The sequence below is a fragment of the Protopterus annectens genome, chromosome 4.part0 (assembly GCF_019279795.1).
Source record: "Protopterus annectens isolate FY-2018-M chromosome 4.part0, PAN1.0, whole genome shotgun sequence".
NCBI lineage: Eukaryota > Metazoa > Chordata > Ceratodontiformes > Protopteridae > Protopterus > Protopterus annectens.
The window spans coordinates 341,913,033-341,927,389 of NC_056733.1; the positions used below are offsets into that span (position 1 = coordinate 341,913,033).

At 36.4% G+C, this 14,357-nt stretch overlaps 1 protein-coding gene across 3 annotated transcripts in view; it reads left to right on the top strand.

Moving 5' to 3' along the window:
* The first annotated feature begins 601 nt into the window (after nucleotides 1–601).
* Nucleotides 602–14,357, top strand: part of AIFM3 (apoptosis inducing factor mitochondria associated 3) — a 667,943-nt gene continuing 654,187 nt past the window's right edge. Inside the window, exon 1 of one of the 3 annotated variants that reach the window (XM_044068314.1) lies at nucleotides 602–888. The gene's annotated coding sequence lies outside the window, so the exon portion shown is untranslated. The remainder of the gene's footprint in view (nucleotides 889–14,357) is intronic. The other 2 variants (XM_044068316.1, XM_044068315.1) reach the window with 2 other exon arrangements.

Genomic DNA, 14,357 nt, shown 5'->3' on the forward strand with positions numbered 1-14,357 from the left:
CACGCGCACACACACACAGTTATCTCAGCTGTCAAGAATGTTGTAAGGCATCTCTGATTTTGCCTCATATTTGCCATTCTAAATTGCTTGATTTTCTGGTAAATTAAAGTCACTTAGTAATGCCATACATTAAACTTAAAGTTTCTTACTTCTTATTGGTCAGAAAAAAAAACGTACTGATGCAAGATATGTTCTATTAGTTTAACTTAATCTGAGTAATATATAAAAATTGCTCCTAATCTTTGGCCACGTCGAGAATTCTTGAGCAAAGCAGTTAAGATGCATGACTCACGGACACAAAGACAAGTAATCAGACACAAATGTATTTACTTTAATTCCTTCTTTCCTAGTTTTAGGCCATTTCTCCTGATTGTTCTGATTTTGGGTTTGTCATTAGTTTCTGAGGTATTAGTATGAAAGCTAAATTAATTGCATTCATGTTACTCCTGTAGTACTTGCATTAAGCACGAGGCAGCAGTGACCGCTGCAGGTGCAGTGAATTACTGGGATCCCCAGCTGAATGGAACGTGGGGGAGGAACTAAAGGAGGAGTAGGAGAGAGAGTAAGAATTCTTGCTAGGTTTGCATCCTTGTGGACCTCATCAATACTGCATGCAGCTGAGAAACTTGGCTCATTTCCCGGCTGCTGCAAATGTGGTTGGGCCAGGAAGGTGGCAGCCACCAACCAACATCTTCAGCAGCGGATAGCTTGCTGTTTCTTCATTGCCCATGAACTTCGGTAAACAGTGCTGGGCATGGTATAAATGCAAGTGATACCATTTAACAGGGTGGAGCTGAGTCCATTATCTGCAGTTAAGACACCGTGGAGAAAGTTTTAGGAAACGCTGCAGCATTCCCACCGGGCTTGTCTTTGGATAGTTCTGCAGAGGTAAGCAGTCCCTTTCTAACAATGTGAATTTAACGATGTCCCAGTGAATCAAGATTACGAAGGTTTTATGTTATTTTGCGTAGGGTCTCAGGGTAGTAATCTCTTTTTCGAGGATTGGGCACATGGATACATTTTCCGTTACTGTCCTGCATCCATAACCAGTTCTCTAAGGATCTGACTGGTCGGGCAGATGGTAAGATCGTCCGTCCCGCAGTCAGTCTTATGTGCATGCATTATTCATTTTGAAGAAAATTACTTGCATCTTAATTTCGAAGAAAGGCTGTAATCCCGAAGAAGAGTGATTTCATGCAGACAGGTAAAATCGGAATTCAGTGCACGTGTATAGTTTTCAAGAAAAACCCGTTTTGTAGCTTGCTCTTGATCCCGGAGGAGAACTGGGGAACTAACCTCCCGTCCAACCAACTAGATGGGGGTATACTACTCCCGACGCTACATCCTGAACGCATGGAAACATGCCTGATAACTTCTGACTTCCAGGAATCTGAGCGAAAACAATTAAGTGCAAAGGTCCCAAGTCAGGGGCACTTATAAAACATTAGCAATTACTGATTTTGCAAACTGATGCAGTAAAAGGAGTGTCATTGCAACATGCTCTATAATAAAAAATGTTATTGATGGCTGTCATTATTAAATATAAGCCATTACCTTTTCTCAAAGAATAACAGACTTTAGGGGAAAAACAGAATGAAATACAACCTGTCTACAAGTAATAACATCCCATTTGTGTATTTTCATGGTTTCAGATTATATTTTCCATGGTTCTTTCAGTTTACTTTCAGGCTTACTTCACTTTTACTCATTTGGATGTTTTGTTGTTTGAAATTAGCATTTTAAGGAGATCAAATGTTTTTTTTTTATCTCACGAGCTTGAATTAAACTGTCCCAGTGTTCACAACTAAGCTGCACAGTTGAGAAAAAAAGCAACAGTGAATGGAATTCAGCTAGCAAACTAGAAATCTTTAGAAACTGGAAAGGTACTACCTTTACTGGTAAGAAGAGCGATGTCCCTTAAACGGGAATCATAATCCCTCCGTATGCTATTTAACTTCAAGATACTCCTGTATGGTAAATATTAAATCATCGCTGAAAATGTTTAAATTTTAGGAAATGCTAAGTTTCGTATTTTGAGGATTTTTTAATCAGTTACCTTTTTTCTGTAGCTATTGCTACTAATGTTGTTTTGCTTGAAATAAGGGCTGATTTTGAAAGTCTATAACTTTTTGCATTTGGGAATGGTCACATTTGCTCTGTTTCTGTTCCAGTACTTTTGTATCTGTAAAGCATACTTGACTTGGTGCCACTATCACAATATATTACAGTTAACCACTGTGTCCTCTGGTGTCTGTGCATGGATGATGTTTTTCTAGGTATATCACTTCTGTATCCGTGGTCTGAGATTTTTACTGCCCTATACAAAAAAAAAAAAAAAAAAAAAATCTTGAATTCCAAGTGACTACTTTGAGAAAATAAAAGTGCAATAATCAACTAAGTAAACTGATGGAGCCTTAAAATAAAGGTGGACTTAAGAGTTCCCAGTCTGTATATGTACTGTGTCACAGCATGCTTAACCAGAAACTATTAATTTGGTAATCTTATGAAAGATGAATCCAATATTCCTCCCTGAATACATATGCTCTTCGAGTAACATCCATACATTATTCCCGTTTCTAAACAATTCATTGCAAGCATTCAAAAAATTGTCCAAGATGATGTCTCAAATAATATGGGATGATCAGAGCTTACTTCAGAAACCAGGGTTGTGTCACCAATGTAATCCATGTCAGCCATATCCCTATTAATGATAGTACACTTTCTGTTGCTGATTTCATCTTTCTAAAAAAAAAAATTCCTCTCTCAAAAGATATCTTTTTACATTACTTAAAGTGGCCTGGCTTCAATTCAACAGTAAGCTGATATGAGACAATTTATTTCATTTTTTTTTTTTCAGATTGAACTGACTTGAATTTCATCTTTTCAGGCCACAGTTTTATTAAAAAGATCTTCTTGAATAATCATTTTATCCAGAAATACCATATACCCAGCGTCTATAATGAACCAGGAGAATGCATTATTAATCATCAGTATGTCTTTTTTTAAACTGGGATTGTAGCCATTTTGAAATGTGGCTTTTCAAGGTTTTAGATGTTTTGGATTGAATAATCACATGTTGATTAAACAAGGTGCAATATTCATAGTAAACATAATTTTACCTGCATGCCTGTAAGGAATTAGCCACCCCCATGTGTCTAGAGCTCATTCCTTCTTGTAGTGGGGATACTTAGCCAAGGGGAGAGCAAAAGCTGGAGGAATTAACATCCAGCCAGCTGTGGAAAGGGTTGTACTCTCACAGGCAGTCTGGCAATGAGGTCAAGCCAACCCCCCCCCCCCCCCACTCCTGGTGGCTGATGTGAGCAGCCATATCATTGCTTGGCATCCTATGCTCCTCTCTTGCTAGTGTTTGCTTCCATCCACAAGCCAAAGGACTACCATTATTGGTTTAGGGCTTCCAAATCCCCAGTCTTGGACATGATGGTACCATGCAAGCTAGTGCTGTTACCTCACTCCTGCCTACCCCAACCTGTGTCTTCCAGCGCCTGAACAACTAATCAGATTCAGGTTATTTGGTTCATAGTCCTGGTTGTATCAATCTAAACCACAGACCCAAATACTGTTTACCATATATCCCCTGAAATATAGAAACCTTTTTGGACCTGTCAAAAAAAAAATAAAGCTGCAGAATGAACTGCTCCATGTGGGCAGGTAAAAATAAGCTGCAGAATGAACTGCTCCATGTGGGCAGGTAAAAAAAAAAGTTGCAGAATGAACTGCTCCATGTGGGCAGGTAAAAAAAAGCTGCACAATGAACTGCTCCATGTGGGCAGGTAAAAAAAAGCTGCACAATGAACTGCTCCATGTGGGTAGGTAACAAAAAGCTGCACAATGAACTGCTCCATGTAGGCATGTAGTCAGTTCCACGTAATGGGTTTGTGAAGACAAAAGAGAGCCTCCTGGAGGTCTCTAAACGCATCCTAGGAAGCATTAACTGTCCTATTCCAGATGGCCAAAGGGGTGGAATAATAAATATCAAAAGCTGTTTAGACAAAAGCTGTTTAGACTTGTATGACTCAGACTGTGAATATAGCACTGTATTATTATCAAGCTTTTGAATGATGATTTTGCCACAGTTAATGGTCACTGTGAAGCTCAAAGGAGAGTAGTCATGTGGCCAAATCAAGATGACTTTGCCAGGTCTCTAGTTGCAGAATTCTGAATGCACTGAGGTATCTGAGTTTGCCATCATTAGGAAACCCAAGATATGATGCAATTCAGTAATCTAGATGCGAGGAGACCATAGATGGAATTAAGTACATATTAAGGGAAATTCTATGGAGATAAGGACGTTTTAACCAACAACTGCCCCAGTTTAATTAAGAAGAAAATCACATTGGTTTCAAGGTAACACAATATTTACACTCGTTTGCTATAAAATAGCAGTGAATGTGAATTTAAGTAGGTAAGTATTGACAGATGAGTAGCCCTACTTTAGCTAGAAATTGCAGTAATCAGTCTGTTATTAAAGAGCAGAATTATTTAAAATGTTTTCTTTTCAATTAAATAACTTTAGGTGTACATAAATTCAGATTATACAATGTGGATTTTGCTACTTTGCTTTTGAGAAGCCATGATTTGCTCTTAACATTTGCTGTGCTACACATACACATACACACACACACACACACACACACACACACACACACACACACACACACACACACACACACACTGCTTTGTGCATGGTTACATAGATACAAAACAAGGGTAGTGTATGGTTTATGCCTCTTACAGCACCATCAAAGAAATGTTTAAAAAATGTGTAGTTGTGTACATTATTTACTGCAGAATCTGACTGTAAGTGGGTTATGGCCTTATTTGTATTAGTAAAGTTTTATGGCCTTATTTATGTTAGTAAAGTAGATTTTTTTATGTTATGTTGTGTAATATAACTGACAACTTAAGCTGAATTGTATAAGCATATAGATGGCTAGTGCAAATTTTTCCAGTTAGTAAATCCAAGGCTTAAGATTGTTAAATCATGTGCTATTTTTATAACACTGCACTGAAATCCCACATTTACATCAACAATTATGTTAATGAATGAATAACATTTGGCCATGCATAATGATATGATGTCATGTCACTGGGATCTGCAATGTTGGTGACTTGAGGTCTGATTATTATGACTGCTGGAGTCAGCTGTGTAAGCCACTGTGTGTGTGTGTGTGTGTTGGGGGAAATAGATTTTCTTTTTGTGCTACCTGGCAGCTCTAGTGATAGATGTTCTCTAGTTCAGAGCTCCAGTGTTTGGATCTCTGTCCAATGCTGTTCTCATGTCTGCATTTGTTTTCTCTGGATATTCTATTTTCATTTTATCTCTGAAAACATTGTGGTTATCTGAGTACTCTGTTGTTAATATTCACCAAGGTGTCGGATGAAAAGGGGTCAGAGATGGACTAGTTTATTTAGTGGTAAACAACTGAAAAATAAATAAATAAAGCTTGATAGAGCAGCAGCAGATAGGCATGTCCAGAGGCACAGATGTTTACAGCATCTCCAGAGGCACAGATGTTTACAGCAGGGTGTGATCATACTACAATGCATACGTTCTACTTGTTTTATAGGGAGAGTGATAGGACAAAAATCAGGAAGCCTCATTCAGCAGTATGATTGGCCAGGCTGTCCTTGACATAGTTATTTCCTCTGTAGGGGAACTAATAATATGATGGGGAATTAATAGATTCCCAGAGGGACTTGATGTTACTGGGATGGGAAAAAAGAAATAACTAGGATCCACAGATCATATCCAGTGAGTTTATATTACAGGGAGGACTTATTACGTTGTATCACCACAAAGGAGATGGTACCACTTAGGGAAAGTTTAATATTACAGAATACAGACGGAACTGGCAGCAGATTTTCCCATAAGCATTGCTTGGGGGGGGGGGGGGCAGATAAAGGCTAATGATCTGATAGAGACTAACCTCTAGTAAGGAAAATACACTTGAAGAAACATAATGATTAGACCTTACTGAGAGGAGAGCAGAAAAATGATTTGAAATCCCAGTGAAATAATGATTTACCATCTGGCTTCACACCTGAATTAAATTTTTTGAACAGGATAATTATATGTTTTGCAAGAGTGCATGCAAAGGTATGCACACAGTACTGTGAAATGGATGCAAAGGTATGCACACAGTACTGTGAAATGGATGCAAAGGTATGCACACAGTACTGTGAAATGGATGCAAAGGTATGCACACAGTACTGTGAAATGGATGCAAAGGTATGCACACAGTACTGTGAAATGGATGCAAAGGTATGCACACAGTACTGTGAAATGGATGCAAAGGTATGCACACAGTACTGTGAAATGGATTCTCAGTTTGCTCATTGTATTAGCAGATAAGGTACATTGCTAAAGTAAACTAGCGGATTCTTCATTATATTTTAAAATTGTTGGATAGAAAGGAGATCTCAACTTATCACAAAGAGACAGATCTGCTCTATAGTGACATGAAAAGACTTGTATACTATAATTCTTGGATAGTGTCTGTGATGGCCACCATGTTAGCCTGCAATAACTAATAATTTTTTAAATATTTTTCAATGAATGAAACAGACCCATTACTTTGACAATCATAGTTATTTCCTTTTGCTGGAAATTCAAGTTGAAATAATCGAATCTGGGTAAACAAAAAGAATGCCATATAATCAGTTTTTTTGTGAAATTAATAAACTGTTATATTTAATACCCAGTAGACATATTTTTACATTATTCAACTTCTTTTACATATAATGAAAGAATAATTATAAAATCATACAGAAATAGGCACACTAATGTGATTTCATGAGTCTGAATTTTAATGATTGTACATCACTGACTGATCATATGGTGAGTGTCACATATAATGTCTTTGGACCTGGGGAATGTGTCTTGGATGTGTGGGAGCTACGTCCAGGAGGGAAGGCGAGCTGAAACTCCTGACAGGTAACAGCTGACTGAGGATGCAGTAGGTATACAGAAACCTTTAGCCAGTTGTGGAATTGTCTGGTATGAAAAAAAAGAAACAGAATTGTGTGACAGGAAAGAGTTTCCAAATTCATTATTACCACATTTGCAAACAATGGAAGAAACAGGGGTAGCACCACTTTCAGCAGAAGGACTGGGTGAGAAATACCCAAACCATTTTATTTCATTTGTTAGAATAATAAGATTTGTGTATTAGGAACAAGTTCCTCTTTTCACAAGTGATATTGGAGCACTGCTTAAGTTTCAATGACTTGTCAGAGTTAGCAAGTACAGATGGAATGAATCAAACCGAAGACTGTAGGATGAATCCAGGTAGGTTACTGAGTTGTAGCCTTAATCCTGTATGCTAAGATGTAGATATTGCATGATGAGTTACTTATTAGGCTGCAATGGTTTATTAAAATCTGGCCAGACTTTGCTAACTGTAAAACAGCTAAGTATACTGATGACAATAACAGATGCAAAAATGGGGTTTGTCAGAATGATGTTAAAAAGTGATCATACTTTTGAGAAACTTAATGGTTAGTTGACAACAAGCTCACATACCATTGAATGTATTAGAAGATTTTATTGATTAAGAATCTGTTTATTAAAATCTGGCCAGACTTTGCTAACTGTAAAACAGCTAAGTATGCTGATGACAATAACAGATGCAAAAATGGGGTTTGTCAGAATGATGTTAAAAAGTGATCATACTTTTGAGAAACTTAATGGTTAGTTGACAACAAGCTCACATACCATTGAGTGTATTAGAAGATTTTATTGATTAAGAATCTGTGAAATGACCAAAAACAATGTCTCTTTCTTCTGCTACCACCTAGTTAATTTAAACAAAATGCGTGTGTTTTAGTTGTTAACACTTCACTACTGCTAGTTGTATAAAATTCAGAAGGCATTGCTAATGATGTGAAGATAATAATAGAATGTGCTTTCAGTGTGAGAACACGTGTGTGTGTGTGTGTGTGTGTGTGTGTGTGTGTTGTTGTGTCTTTCGGCTTTTAGGGGGTTAGGGGTCGCCACAGCAGAACTCCGGTCTGCTAATGATTGGCAGTAGATTTTTGCGTGCCGGGTTGCCAGCTCTGATGCCCAACCTTCAACGAAGGTTCGAAGATGCTTTAACTGAGAATCGAACAGGACAACACCTGACTGTGAGGCGACAACGCTACCGCAGCACCACCACCGCGTGACATATAACTGAGAATTAAGATCTTTAAAAGCAAGACAAAATTGTTTGTACATGAAATAATTTTACAATCAGATGAATAGAATTAGCAGCATTAATACTGATAGGTTTAGCTATGCGTCCAGGAAATTCTTGGAGAAAGGCGCAGGTATACTTTAGGGTTCATTTGTCACCACCTGTCAATTCTTCACCGACCTTCTCTAAGAAAGCTCCAACGTGTCTTTCTAGACAGAGAGATTCTCTCAGGCCACACTGGTATTCAGTTCACAAAAGTAATATAGAAGGGGTGATAGAAAAGTAAAAAAAAATGTATCCGACAAATCTTCAGTAATTTTCTGGCACTCCAGTATTAATGTGAGAAGGAGGTTGTTTTGACAGATATTCCGTAGCAGGAGAATAAAACAAGCAGTCGCTTAACATTGTTAAATAAAATTTTTTTATCTCTTATTCTTGTCTTTCTCTTTCACTCTCTTTTTTTCCATTGCAAGAGATGAAAAAGTAATTTTAGAACTTTTAAATAAATTTAAAAGTTAACATGGGAAGAAAGCAGTAATAATTTTACTCTAGGCATGCCAATAACTAAATGAAAGTAGGATGCTGTAAGAGTATATAAATAAAATGATGCGTTTTTGTAGTATTTTGCATTGTGGGTATGTGGTAAAAATATCCACTTTTTGTGATTTAATTATGAAAAGTTCTAAAGTGGCTGTCTTTACAGTGTAATCAGAAGTACATGGCAGCATTATTTTCTGCAAAATGTTTGTCCATTTTTTAAGATGGCAAAAGATATGACATTTTAAAAGATAAAAACAAACCAAGCAGAAACTTCGCAGTGTGGTGGGTGTGAAGTTCACTCCTTGAAATATGTTACCACCTAGTTCACTAATAAAAATCGAACTTTAAAATACATACTACAAAATAATAAAATAGTAGGTAGTTCACAGCTGAGTTAAAATGGAATATCCTTTATAGAAACACACAAACAAGCAATCCTAGTTTACTATAATGAAAAGTATTAAAGACAGTCATTATTTATATAAAAATCGGGTTATAGGGGGTTGTTCTGTTAAGAGCAATAAAAGCATTAAATTCATTCCTTTAACCAAGTCCCCCTTCCCCTTAACACCATAGTGTAAACTGAGACTGTGCCACCATACAATTGAAACTAAAAACAAATTAAAATATATAATATAAGAATAGTGCAGCGATAGCGTTGTTGCCTCACAGCAAGAGGGTTCTCCTGTTAGATTCTCAGCTAGTGTGCGGGGAGTGCCTTCTGTGTGGAGTCTGCATGTCCTCCCCGCGGGTCGAGTGGCATTCCGAAAGACATGCATGAATGGGGTGTGCCTTCGTTGAAGGTTTGGCATTGAGCTGGAAACTCAGCACCGTGAAAATCTACTGCCAATCATTAACAGACCGAAGTTCTGCTGTGGCGACCCCTAACCAGGAAAAGCCGAAAGACAACAACAATATAAGAATAGCCTATTAATGCTAACCTACTGAGCCAAACTTTATTAATTAAGAAACAAACTCACAAATAAAATGGCTAATTAACTAATAAAAAGATATATCACTAGAAATCTATCAGAATAAATATTACTAACTTATAAACTGAAATACTTTTAACACTTGATTGCTTTCATACCAAATAAATACTTCCTCAGATTTGTGTGTAAAAAACATGTCATAATATTAATGAACATGTGTAGAAATCCACAAGTGAACACCTAAGTAGGCTGAAAACCATAGCTATAATTGTTAAGGTACACCTTGGCTATGGTTTTCAGCCTACTTAGGTGTTCACTTGTAGATTTTGTTAGCTAATTAGTTAGAATTTGTTAGTTAATTAGTTAGTCATTTTGTTAATGAGTTTGTTTCTTAATTGATAAAGCTTGGATTAGTAGTATAGCCTTAATAAGATGTTTTTATATTATAACCTGATTATTTTTATATATATATATATATATATATATATATATATATATATATATATATATATATGTGTTTGTGTTTATATTATAACCTGATTATATATATATATATATATATATATATATATATATATATATATATATGTGTGTGTGTGTGTATAAAATAAATATATATAAATAAATAATGAATGTATTTAACGCTTTTCATTATACTGACTAGGATTGCTTGTTTGTGTGTTTCAATAAAGGATATTCCATTTTTAACTCCACTGTGGACTACCTACTATTTTATTATTTTGTAGTACGTATTTTAAAGTTTGATTTTTATTAGTGAACTAGGTGCATAACATATTTCATGGAATGAACTTCACACCCTCCGCACTGTGAAGTTTGTTCTTGGTTTGTTTTTGACACAGTATAGGTTGCATACTGGGTTTTCTGAGACTATCGAGGGATACCATGGATTTTTCTTTTTATATTTTAAAAGATTCAAACATTTCTGATGTCCTAAGAACATTATAACACTGACTTGCTGTGAGATGCAAAACACTCAAAAGGGAGAGTGCAGGAATTAACCTCTGCTCTTTAAAAGGTATAGTTTGGCTTTCAAGAAACTTGTAGTTGTTTTGAAGTCCAAATTGTAAAACCGCTGTGGTTGAAGTTTGAGTTTCAAAGCCATTAACATGACATTTGTATCACAATATGGGTTTCTTTTTAAATCAAAGGCAAACTGTGCTGTCGGCAAACACCATGGTCCATGGATCTACTGATTTGCCCACAATTGTGTGACCATGTAGTTTGTATGTGTATGTTTTATATATAATACATATATGGATGTGAAGCCCTACACATAAGGGTGCCTAGCTCCTCTGCACATTTTTCTTTCTTAGGCGTTGTAAGTTATTTTTTCCAGGTATTTCAAAATGCTGGGCAGCATGGTTCTTTGTTTTGTGTTGTGCTTTTTTAGAATTTATTCTGTTTGATTATGCTTATTTCATTTTGGCAGGCTTTTGAAGGAGATAGATTTCATTTCCTTTGGTGTGGTTCACATGCCAAGAGTTCAGTCGTTAGCATTCAGATCTGTGACATGATTTTTCATTGCTCGTTATGCTCATATGCCACCCATTAGGCTGTACTGGCAACCACTTAATAAAACTTCACCAATATAGTGTAGACTGCCATAAGTTGTAGAACTTGTGCCTGTACTATATGTGGTATTATAAAATCTGATGATGTCTTGCTGAATAGTTATGCTACAGTACAAGCATGCAAGTGACATAGATCTGGTTTGAACCTTGCACCAAAAATTAAAAATCCTAAACAAACAACATTGCTTCTTAATTAGTTTTTGTGAAGATATTTGATTCTGGGGTAACCAGAGATGGCTTATCTTAACAAGTAGTGCTTTGGCATGTCAGATTGGATGGATCTAACTAATCCAACCGGCATACACTGAAAGTTTTTTTACATGGAGGTAAAGCCACCAACTCTCCATCATGCAGGTGGCTTTGACCCTCTTCATATTCACTTAACTAACATAACTAACTGTAAGGTTACAGAAACCTACTGGATTAATTCTAAAATACGTTTTGAGCACTGGTTCACTGAGGTTAATTTGCTTGGATTTTTACAGAAATGTGGCTTGACTGGCCCACCCAATACTTGTCTTAAGAAAAAAAAGACTTGTGCAGGATAAATGTGACAAAATAATGACCAAGTGTATTTCAATGGTTTGCTGTAAAAGTGTCAGTCATTGATACTTTGCTAAATTGTTTTCAGGCATGATCTGGGCATTTGGGTACTACAGCAAGACTGATTTATGAACATTTTATATGCAATATGTATGCAAAAACAAACATTTGTTAAAGTAATACAATTACCTTGTCTTTTTGCAGTGAAATATCAGTTTTTCCAAGGCAATAAACACATCACACACATCTTACATCTTTATCAACAAAATATTATACTCAATATTTTGGCTTAATCAAGAGAGATTTTTTTGTTACAGTCCATTAACAGAAAACATTGGGTATTAATTTTGAATGTGCTTAAAGTAGGTACCAATCAAACCCAGAAATTCCCCTCCGCTTCATTTCAGTACTTACAATGGGTATAAGATTATATTTCTGAGGTAAAAGCCCCTAATGGCAAACATCATGTATTTCCTTTAAGTAACAGCCAAAAATTCTCCTTCCCATAAATGTTATATTTCCAATTAATTATTTGCACAGGTTCATACTCTAAGGCCAGCCCAAGTAAAGCTGGTGCACTGACATAATGGCTGAGATATTTTTATTGCAGCTGAGAAGGTTTCTGCTGTCATAGCAAAAGGGTTAAGATGAGCAACTGATAATCTCTTGGTTGATCTATCCTTTGGACTTTGTGGGAGAATTCCTAGAATGTGGTAAATGATTGATAGGCCCATGATTGCTGTAAGATTGTGTGAATGAGAGCTAATCTGCATCCTAGTAGCAGTCTCATTTGTTGAGTTGTACCAGATGGGATTTTATTTTCTTTGTAAAAGGCATTAAGCTCAAGGCCCACCATATTTTATTCCAGTATGATGGAGCTAATTTGGCAAAGGCTGTTTCTGTGGTGGAAAGATTTTAAAGGGAGGCCTAGGCATTACTTTATCATCTGTGTTTTGTAATTTATCGGAGTAGTGTCTCTGCAATAAAATGATTTTTATTGGTGTGCAATATCTGTCACAGAGTACTTTATAACTTAATGTGTTTAATTACAAAGATGCTCTTGTAAGCATTGGCAGCCATTTTCATCTGTCTGTAGTAGAGCGACAACGTTCACTTTGGTTAGGCATATGAACAAAGTGCAGTATTTTGTTTTCAGTTGTTTGAATTAGTGTAGTGATTTCTGCTGATAGGAGTGAAATAACTGGGAGACTGTTCTCTAGCTTAGGTAGCAATACATTGGTTGCTGTGAATCAAGTATCCAACCTACTAACAATAGAAGTCAGAAATGTCAAGTTGCATGAGTGCTTTGTTAATCATAGCCTTATTGTGAAGAGTAGAGGTCTAATCTGGCATATTCCCCTTTTTCGGAGTGCTGATCACTGGTATATGGTGCCAAGAGGGTGTGTGTTGCTGCAATTCCTCTCTTAATCTTTGATGAATTCCAAAAAAAAGTTAGTTTTATTGGTATTGATTAATCCAAGTCCATGCTTGACAGAAATATTTTTGCAAGTCTTTGGTTATTGTTTCTAATGAATTCATACTTTTTTGGTAATAACTTGTGTTACTATGTGCAGAATGGTAGGTTGTTTTTGAAGATGAAAAATAGTAGTGGGTCAAGAACTGACGCTTGGGGTACCGCATATCCTATTCCCAGTTTCAGAATGAAAGTTGTTGCTAAAAAGTCTGAAAGTTTGGTAAGTGAGATAGTTTTAAGATCATTGTGTGACTTCTTGTATGAAACCTACAGAGGTGAGTTTGTTTAGAAGTGCATTATGGTCCACTATTTGAAATGCGAGTTTCATACAATGAAGATAATGCCGGTTATTTTTCCCTTGTCTAAAGGATAAATAACTTGTCAAAGTATTGTAGTTTGGTCTAAAACCATATTGTATTTTGGCCTGAAACCATACAGTCTATCAGTGAGTATGTCATATTTGGAGGTATATTACATTATTTGATAGAAGTTCATGAGTTATCCTGAGCCTAATCAAACTGCTTTTCCCAGAGAGTGAGAACCTGCTATTATAATATGATATCATGTACACTGTTGTACAACTGGATGTATGCAAGAAAATGGATTCAGTTAGCAGGTTGTGTAGGTAATGCAAATTTGTACCAAAGTTCCCAGAGATTGCATATATGTTCACATATGTGGTGCTGGTCTGTATTCCGAAATGGACTGCCATCCTATTTAGGACTGGTTCTCTATCTTTTATACTGTTAATTGTTAGGCTAGACTTCAGCTCAATAGCAATCCTGAATAGGACAAAATGGGCAATGGAAAATCAGACTGCTGAGATAGCAGTAATTAATGTTTCCAGATGAGTTTGCATTTTTTTGGTCTCTGAAATGCATTTGAGATCTCTCTAAATAGTAAAATGTATGAAATACCTGTGTACAGTATAATAGTAGTGTGAGGAGTTATTGTACCTGCACTTTTTCTCTGATGGCTTGGCTTTCATTACCCCTAGTTTGACAACCTTATTATGCTCTCCGTGCATGTGATGCTTGACGCTTACTTAGGTGTTTTGTCACCTGTATGCCTGGCTGTTTGG